Genomic DNA, 18,864 nt, shown 5'->3' with positions numbered 1-18,864 from the left:
TAAGTTTGAGAGACTTAAACTGAAAGACAGGATGAAAGATTTACAGAATTATATGAAAATTGCGGATTTGATGAAAGAAAACAAGTCGAAAAGAACTTACAAAAAAACAAATACTTAATTTTAAACTAACAGCAATGTCTTATAAGTATATTAAAGGTAAGCAAAACTTTTCAAACAATAGGACCTTTAAAGAATGACTGAAGTTTTAAATGTAATCTTGTCTTCTGTTTTTACAGGAGAGGATGACAGAATATTCTTAACCCTATGCATTTCATGGACATTGATGGAATTGACCTGATTCGTATACATATCAATCACTTGATTATTAAAAAGAAATACTGTACGACTAAAATTAGATGAAGCACCAGGCGTAACATTAGCAATTCTCCAGGGTATCAAAGGAGGTCAAAAATGAAGCATGCGAGCCTTTCTGTCGTTTAATTAGTTGTTGGTCAGTGGTCAATACACAGCGAGGAGAATTGCTAATGTTATGCCTGTTTTTAAAGGAGTTATAAGACCTGTCGTGAAATATTATAGAGACAAGAACTATAGAGCATCCATGGAAAATTATTTAGTTAAATATAATGTTCTGAAAAACAAAATTGATATATTAAAGGGAAATCTTAAATATCCGCCCTCCGGGCTGGTATAATTGCTAGTTCCTGCTTCCTTTTCTGGAATTGTTTGACAGTGCTACAATGATGTACTGATATTCAGTAATGTTCTCCATCTATGAGGAAAATGATTTTATTGAAATTTTACTTTAAAAATGAGCCATAATCACAGCATTATATTGCAGTAGACTTTATTGAAGTATTTCTTTGTAGCGCTGTTATCAGTGAAAGTTCTTTGTTTTTTTTATTACAACACTTACGAGATTTTCACTGAAGAAAAACAACTAATTTATCAAGTTTGTTTTTTGATTTCTTATATTTGAAACGTTTTCCTTTTTGTGTGTAAATTTAATTGTTTAAAACTGAAACATCATTTGTATGGAACTTTCAGTAGTTTTATTTATTGCTCAGCTATAAAAATACTACCTACTTATAAAAAATGTTACCCAGTTATTAATGGTGATGATCGCTGCGGCTCGTTATGACAAGATTTTACAAGGATCTTAAGTATGTTCTGGGTAGAGTTCAGACTTGTGTCCTAAAACTGTAGTAAAATGGATTGTAGAGTGGTTGAATGTATAAAAGCAAAAGCATTTTATTATTGGAGTGCCTCAGGGTGTCAAGTGCTTGAGCCTTTGTTTTTCCTTATGTACAATAATGACAGTAATATTTTTTTTTACAGATGACACTAAACTCTAAGTATTTCTAGCTGTATCTAGAATGTTGACTTCAATCAACAAGTTCGTTTCACATATTTGATAAATTATCTTTAGCAGGGCTCGGTGTGGTCAGGTGGTTAAGGCACTCGACTCGTAATCTGAGGGTTGCGGGTTCGAATCCCCTTCACAGCAAACATGCCGCCCTTTCAACCATGAGGGCGTTGTAAAGTGAGGTCAATCCCACTATTCGTTGGTAAAAGAGTGGCCTAAGAGTTGGCAAAGAATAGTGATGACTAATTGTTACGCTGCTAAATTAGGAACAGAGAGCGCAGACAGCCCTCGCGTAGCTTTGCGCGAAATTCAAAAAACCAACCAACCAATCAGTTTAATTATGAGTTTTTAAGTCCGTTTTAACTTGCCATGCGCAAATATCACGTTCGTAAAAGGCTCTTTTGTAATTCTATGAATTGCCTTGTACTGATAAACCTTGAGTAGGCGAAATTGCAGTATACAACGGTGAGATTGCGAATCAGAGAATACATTGGGCATCAACCTCACAAGTGAAATTTCCAATTTTATCTTTGGTGAAAATAAAGGAAATCTATAATATAGTTTCTTGAGCTTTGAGAGAGGTATTCACAAAATGTATTAAAATATCTAATCACCATGTTGGTGGCGCCAGTATAATATTTAACAGAATAAAGATTTGACCAGTTGCGAAACTTTACAGCATTATACAGTGGGAAGGTAACATAACAACAGCCACGAGGAAGATAAAATTCCATTTTGTTCAATTGCGTTGATTTTTTGCACATTTGCGTTATTATTATACCACTAAACTCGACATTCTTCAAACAATATTACGTATTTTGTAATCTTTTCAAGAATAGCATCTAATAGAGCAAAACATGTGGAACCCTCGACCATCAATGGAAAAAATGGAAGTTTCTTCAGCATTTATCCCTCCCTCTTTGTATTAGATGTTCACCGTTCTTTTATCATTGATATCTGCTCTTGGTGATTCATCTCCTCTTTTTGGTGTATGAACGGTAAGCTTAAGGGCTTATAACACTAAAAATGTGGGTTTTGTACCCGCAGTGGGCATAAGCCAGGTAATTTATTATGTAACTTTGTGATTAAAAAATATAAACAAATAATTTTTGACGTCTTGTGTGAGAGAGTTGAAGATCGTTAGCCAATAGTGTCATAATGTACTGACTCAATGCGCTGTCGAAATTCCCAATAGTTCAGTAATTCTAGGTAGGATTTATAGTTTGAAGCATATATAAAAAGTAATAACAATACGCTGTGAAATGCGAGTCTACCAATAATTATGACAGTCTTATTGGCTATTTCTACAACGCGTTGAAACAATACGTTATGGTTCCCGTGGATTATCTTAAATATATTCATTTATTACGGGATAAAATTCTGCTGTCAATTCCACTTAAACTGAACTCACCGTTTCCGAGTTGATATATCCTAACAACAGTTCCGGGAAAAGTTTATTCCTCTCTGCCAAATACGCAGCCATTACGATTATCCTACTAAATATACATGTTAAACATGATAATGATAGGAATAAATTTTAGTAGAAGTAAAGAAAAATGTACAGAAAAATGTCAAACACATTACATTTGCCACATTCAGTGCCAGGACTTGTCAGGCTATTTGTGATACCACAGACACGGTGTTGATTAAGACGATATAATCAAATTGCATGAACAGCAACGTTGAGGTGTGGATTAAATTAGTTTATAAAGTGTAATTTTTGTCAATTTTATATGATCAAGGATTTACGAGTCACTTGGTTATTGAGAAGTGGTGAACTGTTAAGGTGGTATTTATGTTGTGAGAGCTTATGAGTGAAAGTATAGAAGTATGTGTTTAATGTATAAACTACATTGTCTGATGTATTCAATGCCAACGATACATGACGTAAGTATTTTATATTAGACAAAGCTTAAGTGAAAAAAAATAATTCAACCCATTTGACGCGATCAAACTGCCTGCTAGGTCCTGTGGCTTGGAGCTCCATTGAACTTTGGGGCCTTACCAATTTAGGTCATTGAAAACGGCTCTACTGAATATGTGCGTCATTCACAAACTGAAGTCTTCAAGATATTTCTTTTTATATCAGCAAAACAGAGGCAACATTACTTGCTGAGCCAGAAATGCCAATCGAATTGTACAAAAAATGAGATTTGCTAAATTTATCTAGTAGAATAGAAACGTTAGACATTTTAAGTGTTTCATTAACGAAATTCCAATTGTATTTGCTTAAAAACAACACTCTTAAATACAGATAAGAAAATAAGGTATAAAGATTACTCCTTCCTTCACCTTTTCACACCAATTGATTATTTTTTAGCCGCGTAATAGCGGCTCATGGAATAGCTCTGAGCTTACTACTATTGTTTTTTTATAAAGCGCAAACTTTCAACTCATAGCTCCGTCATTTATTCACCGATTTGAGATCTAATTAAAATTTTGGACTGAGATCAAACCGTACGATTGATGTGCTTGACCGCGTCCAAGGTGTCATAGGTTAATTTACTCTAATCGTGCCTAGATAAATTTAAAGTGCCGATGTTGAAAAATTCATACCCGTTTTGTTCTGCTAGTTATATGTTAATTTCATATAAGATTTGAGGATAGTTTTTACCAAAATGCAAATGTTAATAAGATTAGTTACGCTTAAGACGTTACGATTTGAATACTCTAACACTTAAGGAACCATCAGCAGAAACAGAGACTTTGTCACTGGTTGTTTTGCACCATTAAGTACACTGTTAGTAACCATGGCGGAAGCAAGGCGTGTGCCTTTAACATTGTTTGTATATTTATTGCTCTGTGAGTTCAATAATTTGACAATGAATTTGTGCACAGTCACAATGCTTAATACAGATAACAAGATTTTAACTGTTATCACCATTTAAGTGGAGAATAGATGTTTTAAACTGTCTGTCATGTATTGTGTTTATGTAGTACGTAAGGTTAAAGGTTAGTATGAATTCATTCATAAATTTAATCATAAAGGGTAAGCTGAAAGTTTAATGTTTGTTTGTTGGTTCGTAAATCCATATGCGAATGTTTCGTGAAGTTTACAATCCCTAAAAATATTGTTAAAATTTTCGATCAGACGCATCCATCTTGGAGTTAAAAGACAAAACTTGTGCTACATAGATATGAACCACCCCATGTTCGATTGCCAAGTTTGGTCATACTAGCTTCAAAACTACGAGTGAAGTTCGGAGTTCGTAGAAAAACACACAAAGTGAATTATTATTTTAAGTATGTACGTGCAACATGCTTGAAATTATAGGCCTGTTTGTGTAACTTAGCGCATATCTAATCGCTTTCTATAAGTTAGTTTTCTTTCGATTATAGATTTTTTCTATCGCAGATAAAGCGAATGCTATCACCTTTGTGGAAGTCGGTAACTGTTTTAAACTTCATCAACAGCTCGGAAATAATTATTAAAAATCAACCTTTCAATTTAAATATTAATTCTATGTTTGACACATTTCACTTTTTAACAATAATATTTAAGTACACCAAATCTCTCAATCTGCAATTCCAGGTTAAAGGATTGCTTTTATCTTCTGATGAAAAAGTTCAAATGAACCTGTTAATTTAAGTTCCAGATTTTGGAATACACGAATCGTAAACAAGGTGTTCTTTTTGTAGTATTCTGTTGTTTTCACATTTAAAAAAACATAACTAAAAATAATAATAAATATATACCTCAAATTATTGAAATTACTTTGTGAATTGATCTAATCTTCCCCTTCAGAGGTATTTCTGAAGTATGCGTGTACAGCATGCTTGAAATTATTGATCACTGATGTAAATAAGCGTGAATTTAAGCAGTTCTTATAAACCTGTTTCCTTTAAATTAAATATTTTCTCATCACAAAACCCGCTTTATAAAAATTATAAAAAATCCTATCGCCGTGTGGTCATTGATAACTGTTTTATATACCACCTGCACTGTAGAAATAATTTCATAAACATGTTTTGTCGTTAACAGAACATGTTCGAACAAAACATGTTCTTAAAATTTTATAAAAGAATAACCTGGTATTAATAGACTGGTGTGTATAATTAACCCTTCTAGTTTAATATTCAATTTGTCATAAAACTACAATATTCTTTCTTTTTTTTTGTACATTGCAAGATAAATCTAGTGTACAAATTCTTCAATCTGTGATGGTAAAAAGATTACAATCAGAATGAAATAAAAAAGCATGTAATAATTATAAAATTAATCCATTAATACAATGCATTCTATTATCATCCCTAAGACAAATTTTCTCACAGCAGTTTTTGAAATCTAATATTATTCTGTTCATTTGTTATAGTGTTTAGTAAGAAACTTTAAAATTTTATGCCAAAATGTTCATGCATTATTTCTATTTACCTAATAATATTTTATACTTAAATTCATGTTTTGCATTCTAATAAATAACATAATAAATTTATGCAAAGTCGTTGTTTTTCCATGTATTATCGGCTTATAGATGTTTAAATTGTTATATAATAAAATTTCGAAAAAGCGAGTCATATTGACGTTTATTAAGTGTAATCTCCTTTATTACACGTTTCGATAGAAATTATAATTTGTTTTAATGTTAATAAATAAGTCCTTACTCAGTTTAAAGTTTCATCAAAAATAAAGTATTTTTAACTTACGTAACTCATTTCATTAATTCAAGATATTTTGTTAATTATTGTGAAATTTTAAATGGAGTTGATTCTCTTTTGTAAACATAAACTTATTACTTTTTTAATGGAAATTATTATTGTATTTGTTTTTGTAGACATAAAATTGTCCTAATTTATTATTACCTAATGAATTATATTAATTCTAAAAGTATTTAATCCTTTTCTAAATCCATGTTAGTTGGTAGAAATAATTTTTGATTTAAAGATGTTTTGACATTTCTATATATAAAAATTTACATTAAAGAAATTTATCTACAATCAAGCAAGAATTACATTGAATACTTAACTTTATTGAACATGCATATATATATATATATCAGATGTTCAGTTTACAATTAACTATTTTAGTAGGCGTCTAGTATATTTTTTACCTATACTAACATCGTTGTTTATGTCTAAATATTTATTCACGTCTGCTGAACACACACATTCCTTCCTCGTTGAATATACTGTTGTGTATTTTATTTTTTATCTCGAATACTTATCTATTTCCACATTCTTAATGGTAAAAGAGCTAGTTGCAAGCATTCGTGTTTTTTCGTTGTTATATTTCCAAAGAGAATGTAGCCATTTGTGAACCAGGTTTACTAATGGTGTGAAAAGCTTCTAAACAATTTGAAAACTCCAGTGAGGATTGTAAAGGGCTCTGAAAATGATAGCCAAGCGTGCAACACCAACCAGCCCAGGATTGTTTACTTCCTTGCTCCTGAGAGCTGTATTCATTTGTGTTTTATCCATTTCATACTTAGTGGTGAATTATTTGAGGAATGTGATATAAAAGTTTAAAAAATATTGTGTGACAGACTCAAATCCTATTATTTTCCTTCCAATAAAATTCAGAGTTATGTTTTGAATGCATATATATTGTGTTAACTAAGATCATAATATATGACGAGCACATGCCTCTTTAAAAACAAATTATTATTTTTCAATACAAAAGGCATATGTACATTAAACTGTTTCCATTGGTAGTAGCTAACTTAGTGTGGAATATTTTTAGGATGAGAATGCTAAATGTCAGAGCCTCTATTAATTTAACCGCTTATTTATCATGTTTTTCTGTCATTATAAAAGCTCGAGTTGGAAATAAGAACAGAATTACTAGACTTGAAGCACAGTGTTTGTATAACACGTACCGAGTCGGAAATTTTCTCAGTGAAATTGTCGTAGATAAAAGCTAGAGTTTAGACGTTAGCATTCCATTATTCTTTTGCTATTTGTAAAATTTATTGTTGTGGTATTTTATATTTAACGTACGGAATTTGTTCTCTAACCTGTGATTCATAGCGAATGTTTTCGTGTTTAACACACATAAGTGGATTTCAAAGGTAATTATTGTATTTTTGTTTGGAATTTTGGCTAATTAAATTTGATGGTAAATTATATTTTAAGATATTGCAAAAAGGAAGTCACTAGAATTAAATTACAACAGCTTATTTTACAGTAATGTTTAATGTATTTAAATTTTTGTTGAACGTTTTTTTTTTTTGTTTTTATATCTTTAGTTGGGCTGTTAGATTTTCTTTACGTAGTTTCACTGACTGACAAATATTTACTTACACTTTATTGTTTATCTGTGGAACATTTTGGTGATTGACATGGTGCTGTATGTTAGGAATCGATTTCTTTGTGGAAAAACGTGACATTGCGTTCAGGTTGCATAAAGACGAAATCCCAGTGCAATAGTTTTTGTTGAAGATGGGCATATTGAGTGGAGTTACTGTAGAGAAATGGCGAATTTTCTCGCAAACTTCTTAACTGACCATCGTGGATGTGGAACACAGTTAAGTTGTTTGATAAGTTCCATATTTGAATTACTTTATAAAAGACCATAAAACTGAAATAAGAGGTTCGGCAACAGACGGTCAGCGTTCCAGATGTCTAGTTGTTGTGAAACAAGAAAGTGCGTTTAAGGAAAGAAACTATGAGAGAATAAAGCAAAGCCCTTACTGTTCTATTTTTAATGAAAAAGAATGGACCAACTTCCTTCAGGAAGAGTTATAATGTTGTCCACCAAAGACTAGTTTCACTCTTGCCAGGCTATATATAACTTACACTTTTTGCACCTTAAGAAATAATAAGCATAGGTAAGATAGGCAAGGAAAGCTGAGAGAAGATAATATATACAACAATCCATAGTTTTACTATTTGACTGCTCAGTGCTTTGACGACTTTTGAATAATAAATTTGTTTGTTTTAGAATTTCGCGCAAAGCCACTCGATTATCTACACTAGCTGTCCCTAATATAGCGGTGATAGACTAGAAGGGAGGCAGTTAATCAAAGCACCCACCGTTAACGTTTGAGCCACTCTTTTAGCAACAAAAAATGGAATTGAATGTCATATTATAATGCCCATATGGCTGAAAGGATGGGCACGATCGATGACAGAATTCGAATTCACAATCTGTAGATTGCAAGTCGTGTGCCTTAACCATCAGGTCTTGCCGGACCCGTAAGGAATTAATGAATTGTGTTCTAGCAGGACTGTCATTACTTGTTCAGTTAATGGCAACATAACTCGCTGGAAATGTTTGGAAATTTTTAAACGAATTGAAGAAATACGTCCTTATTTGTCAGTGAGAGTCTTACTGAGTCATATAGTCAGTGTGGAAGAAACGACCATGAATGTTGCAAGCGCAATAGTTGTACAGATTTGACTCGCTATCAAAGAGCATATGTGAACTCATACAAATACCTTGTGTTATTCGAAAGCTTTTTTGTCAACATTAGTCCAGCGCCTTCATGGTGTATTAGAAAATTACACCAAAACTTACCAGACATGATAGTGAAAATAGTAATTAACTATTTATAAGAAACACCGTACCTCAACACTACTGTTAGTAGCTTACACACTACTTGAATTATTAGGTGATTTTAAAGACGCAGATGCGTGACACTGTAGTGATTGAACATTACTAAAAGTAATTACTGATATTCTTGGTTATACATGTAAAGTGGAATGATACAACCATGAAGTGTTGAACTAAAGTTTGGAGTACGCCTAAGAGGAACGATGACATTGGACCTTAATTTGTCTCCTAGCAGCACGTGAAGATACGAGCTAGATTCAATCACCTCTGTTGTTTGGTTAAATATTTGGTTTATTTCAGCTCTTGTAGTCGCTACAAGGAAGGTGATCTAAAGAAAGTTTTGTAGGTTACTACATTTTTTAGTTCCACAGTGGCTTATAAGGCTATAGATGGAAATTCAGTACTAGTGTTGGCACAGCAGAGATGCCCCATTGTTTATCTGTTTAGCATAACAACAAACGAACAAGTTTGTTTTTTTAAGATTACCAATGAAACTGTGAGTGAGTTTAAAGTGAAAAATAAATCGGGTCGTGACAAGATAAATAGATGGAATTAAATAAATAATAGAAATTCTAAACACCTTTCTGGCGACATGATGTGGTTATCCAACTTGAGAATGAGGATATTCTTGGAGGAATCATATAAATAACAAAGACGGTTCGTGATGTGATGTAATATATGTGAAATAGTAGCTCTGTAAAGTCAAGCTATATACATTGCTGCTCGGTCACGATAAGACAGCCTATTTATTATCCGCGAAAATAACCAAATCAGATATTTTACGCAAAATAATGTATAAACCGATATGAATTGGCTCTTGGTTTGAGTCCTGATGCCATACCAAAACAGATCTTTTAGAATTCCAGTGCAATGAGAATAAACGAAAAACAAGAGATTATTTAGTCAATAATTATTCAAGAATTAAGATGCTATAGACATCGGTTATGAGGCATCAGATATCACATAAGACAGATGCTCCACCCTATTATCATGGACAGCAGATCAAAAAAACCCCAAGACTAACTTGGTTTCCGGATAAGTCATAAACTATGAATTGTATAATTATGAAAACTTTAAACAAATCCCATAATTTAGCAAGAACGACTTCAGTTAAAGTTCGTGTTTTTATACTTTCTAAACATATATATCAATATGAATATTTGTAAGTATATTTATATAGTTCTGTGTGATATGACCGTTAGGTTCGGGCTACAGCTGGACTATTGTGTAATCTTCAAAAGAAATGATAAAGTTAAAAATTCTCTAACTTGTTAGTTTTCCAGTAAGGAAAGTAATGCTTAGCGTTGCAGAATTACAATTATATAGGGTTGAATACTTTAGAAAAAAATTATTAATATGCCAATCACATGATAAAGATATATAGTCGTGTTGAAACGGTATGAACGGTATGAATTAGAACTACATATTGACGTTACAGATTTAATGTAATTACAATAAAAATTGATTGCGTTTGGTATGAGAATGTGACAGCCCTTTCCGATGCAAAATTTCGACACAGTTAGGCCATAATTATATGTTGATATTAAGGATTTTGGATTCAATTTACGAGATTTTGGAGTATGGATGAATTTGGGGTGCCAGGACCAACGAGCAAAATATTTGCAAATAGTCGTACTTCAGCCATGGTAAATAAACTGCGGCATCTAGTGAAAGGTGAGAATCTATGAATACAAAGGTTAGTAGTAAAAGCAATCCACGTGTATTCTTGTAACATAATTAAGAAGGATCTCCGTCTGGAAAAAGTAACACATAGCATATTTACTTAAGCTGTATCTACGAAATATCAATTTAACCGTCGCATACTCCAAGTAGTTGGACCATGAGTGTTTTGTTTATACTTGTTTGTGCTAAGACATACCAATCAAGCCGCTGAACACAGCGCCTGCCATTTTTATAGAATTAAATGTTTGAAATGGGCGCTGGAAACGATCTTTTTCGTATACTAGATGGATTATAAACAGTATTGAGGGAGAAGTGGTGTACTTCGGAAATGACAACCTTACAACGTTGAGTGAAACTAAAATGTTGGGCTATAGATGACAATGTGAAGCCCCAGTTGTTCTAATATAATGAACTTAACCTCTCTCTGTATACCCACAAAGCGAGCGGTTAGATGTAACACTACAGTGAAATAAACAGTATAATATTGTTGTATGTTATGTATGATTATTATACATCAAATGTATCTGAACTTCCACGTTTCATATCAAGTTTGTAGATTTCTAATAATGGCCCGGCATGGTCAGGTGGTTAAGGTACTTCACTCGTAATCATAGGATCGCAGTTTCGAATCACCGTCACATCAAATGTGCTCGCCCTTTCAGCCGTAAGGACGTTATAATGTTACGGTCAATCCCACTGTTCGTTGATAAAAGAGTAGCCCAAGAGTTGGCGGTGGGTAGTGATGACTAGCTGCCTTCCCTCTAGTTTTACACTGCTTAATTAGGGACGGCTAGCGCAGATAACCCTCGTATAGCTTTGCGCGAAATTTAAAAACAAACAAGATTTCTAATAACTATTTTACACCGAGTTTAGTTGATGTTTATACTTTACGCGTATCGTTGAACTGTGTTATTACATTTTCTTTATTAACAATGTGTGTGTGTGTATTGTGTAGTAACTGATATTATTGTATACCACGTGTTTCACGCTTTGATTTTACTTCATCGATACGCAAACTAAAATTATACTTCCATTTTACTCAACTCATTTCCATTATCTATATAGTCGCTGGCAAGGAAAAAGAGAAACAATTGTTTATAGGATTAAAACTATTGTTTATTTATTTAATTTATTATGAAACAATACAGTTTAGCGATATAGGGAAAACGGTTACTATGAAGAAAAAATAGACCCGACTTTTAGTACATTTGTGAAAGATGGAACGTATAAATCCATATCAAAGTCGATTGTTGGTTAAGATAAACGACGTTCTCTACCCACAGGGATGTGTTTGGACGTGACGTTCAGAAAGTGTAACGCAGTTTATTAGAGACTTCTCGGCTTTATGGTCTTCAAACTGTGATTTATCGGAAAAGTTCGCAACAAAATATAGTTCGATTTTGTTGTTTTCCTGTAATTGCAAGACATTTAAGTTTGCCTTTCTGGCGTAGTATTCATTGTACTAGTTAAACCAATGGATTAACCAGCATCTATAGGATGTGTTTTTAACCTAATATTATGCTCGTGTATTAATAATAATATGATGGAGTTGTTACATGGTAATTGCTATTTGTTACATCTCTATAACTGGTGCCAAACTCATAAGCTCGTAGTGAGAGAAAATATAAAGCTTTTATTTATTTTAGAGCATTTAGAGACAAACTGCAGTTTTTGACTTATTTTTTATGCACATAAGATCTACTGATCCATTAAACTATTTAAAACGTTAAGTATGAAAAGTATGGGGTTGTCGTTTTCTACAAACTTTAATGTTCTATAAACTGAAAAAATCGTGTTTTATAACGTTTCAAAGAGGGCAGCACTGTAGATTCTTAACGTTCACTTTGTGTATTATCGTACACACGCGTTGAGCTTGTTTCAGCTTTACTGATATGACAAGTTACTGGCAGGTTGTATGAACGCTGATGGGTGAATTCGCGTGGCCGAAAAGCTGTTATAGGTAAGTCATACCACAGTATTAAATGTTTATGTATACGCTCTTACCAGATACACAATTGATAAAACTTTTATTACGCTACGAAATATTACAAAATCGCGTAGTTGCGTTGGTTTACAATTCAATATATGGTTTGGATAGCATAACTTCACATCAGTTTAAAAACAGATCATTGTTACATATTGAAATTAACCAAGTGCTCTAAAGAGGTGGTTTTGTGATTGTTTATATTGCAAAATTTTAAATTTATTTCATAAGAATGGGTGTGAGTGAAATTAGACCACTTTTTATTTTTTCGTTTGGTGTTTTATCGTAGATGTGTCAAATTGTGTGGTTATTTCTTGTAAGTGATGTTTACTTGCTGTTATTTATTGACAAGTGCAAAGTTAGGATGCTTAAAATGAAAGTAACACAAAGGTGTGGAGTACTCTATAAATATGTGTCAATGTCACGGCAAATCGTACAGAGTACGGTTGAAAGTTGTGTGGTACCGTTTTTATCTCATGGTGCTGTGCAATCTACAGGGTGTTCGGAAAGTCACTGTGCACTTGTATATTTATCAACGGACATGTTTCAATATAAAATACAGGAGGTAAATATGAATTACAATTATAAACAATGTTGAAAGTGACCCCCGTTGGCATCAATACAGGCCTGGATCCTTCTTATTTTGTTTCTAAACACCGCTATCAGTTGCTGGCTTAAAATAGGCTGAATAAAATATGATTACAAAACTGCACAGTGACTTTCCGAACACCCCGTAGGAGAAGTGACGTTTTTATTTGGTAAGTACTCAGAATTTTTGTTTTTTTAACGTGTTTCCGGTAACCAAACAAGATCCATGCCATTCTTAAATTATTCCACTGTCAAAATTTTAGTGTAGTTTTGGTTAGAGGATCAAGAATGGTTATTTTAAGATTGTAAAGTCCATAGAACAAAATCCATTTGATTTTTCTATAGACTATAAGAACAATGAAAAAATCACCACAAAGCAATCATTCACGCTTCCCACTCGTCATTTTCAATACTACTTATATTGAATGAAGTTTTGTTAGGTGTCTATTACAGCTTGCAGTCGTTTAAGTGTTATGCATCTTTCTATGTGTGTGTACTTTGACGCAATTGCAGGACTAGGGCATTGAATGATGTATGTATTGAAATATAAATTATCTGTATTTACCACACGTCAAATTTCGAACATGTTCTTCATTTCATTGCTGCACCCATTTCAAACCATAGTGTCATAAACTTACTCTATTTGAGGTATGTTTTCTTATTGCTAGTCATTAGAACATTATTAGCTAGTGTAACCGGTCAAAGCATAAGGCCGTTCACTATGATTAACTTTGGAGAGAGTTTGGTGGGAGAAAAATCAAATGGCTAACTTCATAGAAGACTTTCCAACAGTATTTCAACTTTCTGAATATCCCAATATTTCTATCTAGACCACTTCCATATTGGCATCAGGTGTGGAGCCATCCTTGTGTGGATTCTCTTTACTATTTTTCTGTAACGAAAGCCCTTTCATGAAAAAAATCTTGTGATAAATAATAAGAGGTCATCCAATATTTGTAACATTGGTCATTAAAAATAAAACCTTCCAAAAAGTTTTAACTGGACGGTTTAGGAAGAGTGAGTTAGTAAGAAAAATGTATTGTTTTGTCATTCAAAATTCTGATTATACATACTTCACAAATATATAGGTAGTAATGTTTATACTCATGAATATTAATTTTGTTAATTTTCAAGAGTTACTGTATTGTTACATACGTAAATTTCAGTGTTGTGTGCCGTTCGTTTCTTTGTGTGATAGCACAATCCAGGGAGAGATCGGTGTTGTAGTCTGTGTTTTTAAACTTAGACGCTTCTGTTATTTTTTCCCAGAGAGAGGCTTTACATTACTTTGTAAGCGCGTGACCGAACAACTAGAACGTTATAAGTCTATGAAAGGAGTGTACAGAAAAAGCGAGTTAAGCTGGAATTATTAATCAATTAGACCGTTAAAACTGATTGAGTTATCAGGTTTGGTGAGGTAGGTTCTTGTTATAGTCAGGTAAATAGTACGGTTTTGTGCTTAAGGAATTTGTTGAATAAATTAACAAGTGAATCGTTGTGTTAGTGTCTACTCTGTTGTTACGCCTGTATTGGTTAAGCTAACTTGTAGAATATGAAGTTAAGGAAATAAAACTCATTTACTATGATTAATCATTTTGTACTGAATAATCCCGAAACATTTTCCTCAAAATAGAAACTGTTCAACAACAAAAACGTAACTTAAGCTAAATATTTGTCCATTCTTAACTTGGGAATGCTACTGATGTATTTATAAAAGAAAACTGCTTTTGTTGTATGCCGTCAAACTTATTAAAGATTTATCTCAGTTGTATGTAATATTTAAAATCAGAAGCATTCTTTCTAAGGGAAAAGGTTTTGTGGTGTTCGACTCCAAAGATTAGTAATGCTGTTGTTAATGTATAGTAATAACTTAATAGTAATCGCCTGACTGCACAGTGAGCTGAACATTTCAAGGTTGTTTTATTTGGGGAGAGAGAGCAAACCAGAAATAGAAAAGTAAGAGAAAGTTCATCTCGTGAAATATCAGCCAAAACTACTCTGTAGGAAACAACCTGATTAACAGTTCGCTGATGGCCCGGTCGTATCAAATCAAGGTTAATAATCATTGGTTCTGATCGTTCTACCATGTGCTGTGCACTAGCTGCTTGGGCCTGCATTTCTATGTGTATGTGCTAAAACATAAAAGAAAAAGAACGTTTTTATGAGAACCAATAAGAAGATATTAAATCTGGTGAAAGTGCTAGCTTCGAATTCTGCGCGTTTATTTTTTTCATGGTAAATCCCATTTATCAAAATGTTAATGTACAGGCTAGGTTATAAGTTAATTGGTATTTTTTATTCACTCCTCATCATTGTAAGTTCTGTGAAATATAATATTCTAGAGTATTTATATGTTTGAAAGAAAAATATTTCACACATATATATGTTAATGTATGAACAATGTAATTTCGTTCCCCAGTGGGTTGGTGTTACGTTTATGGACTATCAACACTAAATCTGCTGTTCGATTTCCCATGATGGATGGGGCACAGACATTCTGTTGTGTTACTTTGCGCTGTAACAAACAACATATTTTCTTATCCAATCTGATGACTTTTAGTTTTCATAAATTCAGAATTTCATGTGTGCCACCAAATCCTGACCATCTGGTGTAGTAATATTTATATTAATAAATGTTCAGAATACCCTTGATGATAGGCTTTGATAACGGACTGCAGTACTGCAGGAACTTATGGACAACATTTCGAGCTGTTAGCTCATGCGTTCATGAGAAGATATGTTTTACCTTCCTGACGTGTGTATATGTATATTTTTTCTAGAAATTAAACATTTGACAATTTGGATTTTATAGATTTATTGCGTTCTTTACATATTAAATCTTGCCGGTTTGTCTTGACTGTTTTATACGAGTCTTTGTGATGCTTCTTTACCAAATTATTATTAACTGTTTCAAGGTGGATAACTGTAAGTGTCAGGAGTAACAATGCTAGCAAAAAGCAGATTGTTCATGTGTTGTTTTGCGCTAAAACGAACATCAAATATATTTCTGTCAATACTAGCAGTAATATTTTCTCTTGCCAAAGAGTTGCATCATTCTCTGTACCCACAACTGTTGTTTTCGCGTACCAACATATTGAGTTTGATTATCATTATTTACATTACAAATAATAAAAAATTGCGGAAATTAAATATGTAGAGATGGGAACGTCAAAAAGTATAGAAACAAGTTTGGGATAAATATACCAAACCATAAAAAAATCACAACATGCATAGCTAAATCTTTCCATGAATAAATTTTATCTGCAACTAAATATTGAACTCCTGTCAACTGCATAAACTCAGAATTAAATAAAAGTATTTAAAATGAATAATAATATGCTGTCTCGCTTTTCTAATGGTAAATATGTAAGACTGGTTCAGTACTCGTGTGGATTTTTGTATAGTCTTGTGTATTCGTCCCAACATTCTTTTTGTACGTTTTGGTATTGATATTCCTTATATCCTAAGTATTTTTGTAGAAAAAATATTGCTTATTCCTTTCTTTTTTTTAACAATTTCATTGAAGTAAGTTGATAAGTGAACATTTGTTTCGTTTTTTATAATTCAGTGATAATATGTATTGTTAATATCATATTTGTTTTGTCAGTTGTTTTTATTTATTTTTTATTACTGAGGACCTTTAGGACAGTACAAGTATCTCGGAGAGGTTGACTAATGTTAAGGGAATATTTACAGAATCCATGCCTTCCAGTTTCACTCCAACTCACAGCGTGTGCATACAATCAACTCTACTACATGCTAGGATCATGTCGATTAATAGTGAGGTCGTTATAGAGATACCAGTCCATGAACTGTGATGCCATGCATACACACACAGGCTCAGCCCCACTGAAAATGTGAAGAAAATTAACCACTATGTAATATACTGTTTAAATAATTAAGAAACCGGTGTTTTAACACTCAGACGTCAATAACGTACACACATCTGTCAGTTGCAAAAAAATACTTGAAACCATGGATTATTAAGTCAGATTGTTCTTCTTTTGTTATTTTTTCGCTGTTCAATGAAAAGTCACAAAATATAGTTATATAATAATGTGTGCTGTCATCTAGCGACCAGAAACGAATATTTATAAAATATAGAAATAACATATGGCTATAAAAATAATTCGTTATTAAGTCGTAGTTTATTTTTTGTTTGTTTTTTTCTGTGTCCGAACAAAATAAGTGTGGTAGAAAAACAGATTAATATAACTTTTACACAAGATGTCAAACATTCGATAGTGGCAATTAGGTGTTCAAATAAGGTTGTAACTCAACTTCAGTAGTTATTTGTTAGTATCATAAGAGAATAGACTGAATGTTGCATCCATTATTTTCTCGGCCCATCACTATTTGGCAAGCACTACCGTTGCTAAGTGATATCCCTCAACGATAAAATATGCCAAAAGGGAATTTCAGTGAAAGCGAAATTTGGAGTTAAATCGATGTATAAATTCTTTAACTGATGAAAAATATTGACAGACGTTTTCGAAATACAGTTACTTTATTAACGTTTTTGTTGTCTGTTGTAAGAATGGCTGGTTGAGAGATTTTAAATTAAACTTTTGCATCTTTGCAGAACAGTGATCAACAAACTTGGAAGGTCAATGTCCTGTTAAATTCAAGTGACCTTCCTCCTCTCTATACACTTTAGCATCCTATATTCAACAAAATTATTATAACCTTGATAAGTCCCTTTAGTTCACTGCAGTGCTTATTAATTTCTTTGGCTGTTTCCAACGAATAACTACACGACATGCGTGTGTAATGAACATGGAGCATGCGCGTCTTATTATTATTATTCTATTTTCCTTTTGCAACCGAAAATTCGCTTTTGTACATATATTTTTTTGTAAGCTTTTATTTAATCTCGCCAGACGTTCTTATGTGCGATTGTTTTAGTGTAGTTTTAACATCGTATTTAGTAAAACATGATATCCTTTGTTCTTATGTGTCAGGTTCGAAGGACATTGCATTCACATTAAACTCACTCTGCTATTTTTCTCTCGATACGTGTGTGTTTTCTTATAACAAAGCTACATTGGATTATCTGCTGAGTCCACTGAGGGAAATCGAACCCCTGATTTTAGCGTTGTAAATCCGTAGACTTACCGCTGTACCAGCGGGGGATATTTTCTCTCGATGAGCACTGTAAAAACTTAACCGTTCTGTTAGATTATAGTTTGGTTATAATAATTAATTTATTGTAACAAATGAAAATATCAACAAAAGTACTAAAGATTATCTCAAAATCTATAAGAACTTGAATTTTCAGCTTTCATGTCCGAAGACTTTTTTTTTTCTTTTTTACCGTAAGCTTCAAGTATAACATCAATATAAAATTGGTACGAGCGTGTTATTTAAGTATACAGTTATAAATTACTAGACATATACCCGTGTGATACACAGCGATAGATTTATGATAGTTTTTGTTTGTTTTTAACACACCTGTTGCAACACAGAAATTGAAAGTATATGAGAATAAGATAATACATGTCCTTTTAGCTGGATTATTATGTTATTTTATGTTTTCATGTTTTATATATCAAAAAACAATGAGTGTGTGTGTATTTTTTATAGCAAAGTAACATCGGAATATCTATTGTGCCCTCATCAAGGGAAATCGAACCCCTAATTTCAGTATTGCCCTACCGGCGGTATAAAGCAATAAGTAACTCGACTTAAAAACGTCTCACTTAAAACAAGTGTTCTTCTTGAAAGTGACATAAATAATGTGTGAAAAACAATCCTTAAAATGATCGATGGGAATTGAAAAGGAAATACTATTATAGA

General features: G+C 32.7%; 1 protein-coding gene across 5 annotated transcripts in view; it reads left to right on the top strand.

Annotated features, from left to right (window-relative positions):
* Window positions 1-18,864, top strand: part of LOC143249760 (uncharacterized) — a 184,741-nt gene that overhangs the window by 88,749 nt on the left and 77,128 nt on the right. The gene's annotated exons all lie outside the window — the stretch shown is intronic.

This window comes from Tachypleus tridentatus, chromosome 1, assembly GCF_004210375.1.
Source record: "Tachypleus tridentatus isolate NWPU-2018 chromosome 1, ASM421037v1, whole genome shotgun sequence".
Taxonomy (NCBI): domain Eukaryota; kingdom Metazoa; phylum Arthropoda; class Merostomata; order Xiphosura; family Limulidae; genus Tachypleus; species Tachypleus tridentatus.
This window is presented reverse-complemented; position numbering and strand designations above follow the sequence as displayed.